The following is a 3279-nucleotide window of genomic DNA, read 5'->3' on the forward strand; positions in this document are numbered from 1 at the left end:
TTGTTTGTTTGTTTGTTTATTAGGGGTTCCATAATATTCTCTTCTGGAATTTTATTGTCCTAATTCAATTCTTTTAGACATCTGTAAATGTCAACCTTCATTTTGGGTTTTTTCTTAAGCTTTTCAAGAGTTTTTCTGTCCTACACGCTATAAAACCTTCTGATGAGCTCAGTTACTTTCAGCACACCTGCTGAGTCACTGTTCAACCCCCTCAGCAGAGACCATTTAGCTCCGATACGCTGCCTGTTCCTGCCGTCTCTCAGAAGAACGCATATCTTAAGTTCCAGGACTGAACTGACCTGGCATGTTGCACCAACTCTTGGAGAGATTTGGGCTAAAACGTCCCTTGGTTTTGGCTGGTATGCAGCTCTTTTGTTTATTTTATTCACGTCAGTCATGTGAAACTTATTCCAGAACGTGCTAAACGCCTTTCTAGCCCACTGTGTTCAGACTTTACAAACATTTGGGGCTTCTTCTACACATCCACTACCTATAGTTAGAAGACGCTTAGTGTGAAAGGTCCAAGTGGTGCAAATTTTGTGACTCTTGCTGCAGGCTTTTTCTTTGACAACTCTATTCCAATATATGAAAAACTTGGTGTCATAAAATTCCAGCAGGGCAAAAAACAAAATTACTGTACTTGGAGCTCAAAAACGGTCCTATAAGTGTTCTTAGCTAGACGTGAATGCGAGCATTTTGAATACGGAGCCCCAAAACGTTGGCATGCCCGCGTTTAGAAGTGGTTACTTGAACGTACATTGAAGAAGTCGGTGTGAACGTAACTTAAAGTTTAACCAAACAGGGAAGTTGGAGGCTGACTCCGCCTTCAGCTTCATTTTTTTTAATTCAGTAGGGGGGGTTGGGGGCTGGGGAACAGGACTGTTATCATTTCTGGAGCTGCAGATCATAACGTGGGACTTCTGGAATGGTTTGACCAATCCAAAAATCAAAATGTAATACCTTAATTCAACCTGTAGGGGGCAGCACACAGACAGTTTTTGACTATATTTTCAAGAATTAAATAAGTTTATTTTAATTTGGCCGCAATTTAGCAATGACCAGCACTTTGAATGCCCCACTTATACATGTAAAAAGGAAAAAAAAAGTTGATTTAGGGTTTGGTTACCCTTTAAGGATCCTTCTTCTTTTGTTTTTTTGTTGGTTGGCAAACAGCTTCATGGTGCTTTACTGCCACCATTCAGTCTAGAGCAGGGGTGGGCAAACTAAGGCCTGGGGGCCACGTGCAGCCGGTTAAACTACTCAATCTGTTCCACCAAAATGGAATCAATTACTCTGATAATCCTTAACAAATGTCTCGTTTTCCCTGTAATTCTGGTGTCTCCACACAGATGGTGCACTAGTCATTCTGCATTTATGTGCTGTTGGAAGATTTGCTGTTTTTCTGACATTCATGTGTGTTTTTGGGTCAGAAAGTCATTTTTCCGATCATTCCAACTCCACATTAATGAAAATTTCTCTAACTTTATTTATATCCTTGAAGGACATCAACCAATTGGTGCAATTAATACTAAAATGAGACCAAAAGTCATAGTTTAAAAAAAAAAACATCTGTTTTAAAATATTTTATTTCTCATCGTATATATAGCATACATGAAGCATATATTTTTGTCCAGATTCCATGTTATTTCTTTCTCTTATGAGATTGATTACCAAAACACTCCACACATCTGTTCTTTATCTGGCCCATCTGTCAAATTTTACAACCATTTGTGGCTCAAGATTCAAAAAGTTTGACCATCCCTGGTCTAGACTGTGGACATTTCTTTATCTTTGCTAGTTGTATTTCAGTAGTTCTTGTTATGTTCTGGTATCAAGTTTACACCCCATCAGTCTCTCCAGGTTTAGGTTGATGATTAGCCTTGTGTTAATGATATTCCGTTAAACTTTCAGTTCTTTATTGTCAAGTCATTTGCTTTGTTACCTTTCCTTGCTCCCTCCGTTCATGGGGTTTATCATGTATAAGTTTGTTTTTAAACCTCTGAGTTTCTGTCAAAAAAGCCAGGTCTCCTCTGTTTCCTGACACTTCATTGATCTCCATCCCTTCACATCTTTAGGCAGATGATTGCTGTGAGATGTATAAAATATTCAGAAGTATTTCACCTAAAACTTCAAGAAAGTTCTTGAAGGCTGAAATCAATTTAGCACCAATCTAATAATGTATATGAAATTTGATTGACACATCAAAATCAGAATCTAAGTATTTGGGTCCAACACACTAAAGAAATGAACCTTGAGTCCCAAAAATGTTGGACGTGGAGCACCTCTGAGCTCCGCATACAGAGAATGGATTTAACTATGAATTATAAAGGCAGAATATTTCAAACATGAGGCAATATGCAAATTTAATGAAACAAACAGCCATACCTGCTATTTCCTGACCTGTTTTTGTAACTCACAAAAATAAATCTCTCATCATACATCCGTATCTTAGACCATTCTAACTAGTCTTTCCTTTACTGTTTGAGGTTACGTGGAAGTAGTTTTTTAGGTGAGAGTGAACTTCATGACTGATCATGATCCTTTCTTTGTCAACCTATTGATTTTTTAGAGGTTTGAGTTGATAACCATCACAGCTGCTTTCCTAACATGACCTTCAGTGATTTCAACCCCATGGTTTCTCATGGAATTTGTCAGATCCTCTTTGCTTCCTCACGTTGGGTCATGACTCAATTTTGTCAGTTTCAAATGACTTTCTCCCATAAGTCACACCTCAGCCTTAGTGGGGTTTTTTTATGTTTAAGTTACTCTGTAGAAGTTTTCGTTTCCACCAACAAGCTGTGTTTCCCTCATTCTGGTTCTTCATCGAGCTCTCGTTCTGACCTGCTCTGACATTATTGATTGCAGAAGTTTTGAGTCATGTGTGGAGGTGTCAGAATGGGAGCTTGATGGAGGAGTAAAATGCAAGAAACTGGGCTTATTAGCGAAAAACTAAAACTTAAAATCTGACAAACGACTTCTGGGAGAAACTTGAGAGGTTTCTTAAACTTCAGCAATAAGACAAATACTTTGTACTTACGTTTTTGTGGCTAAAGCCTCAGTCACATGTTGAGGTCATAGGCCCACTCTGTGAACACGAAGCGCAAAAGTGTTTTGTTTTCTTATCTACAGGCGTGCTGCAGATGATAGGTCATAGCGAACACCTAAACAACATATATGAGTAAGTAGGAATGAAAAAGGTGAGATGCAAGTGTGCCATAGAGATTTGTCATTTCTGAAAAACCTTCCTGAAACCTGTGCAAGGTGCATGAACCGGAGGAG

Source organism: Oryzias melastigma, linkage group LG4 (assembly GCF_002922805.2).
Source record: "Oryzias melastigma strain HK-1 linkage group LG4, ASM292280v2, whole genome shotgun sequence".
Taxonomy (NCBI): domain Eukaryota; kingdom Metazoa; phylum Chordata; class Actinopteri; order Beloniformes; family Adrianichthyidae; genus Oryzias; species Oryzias melastigma.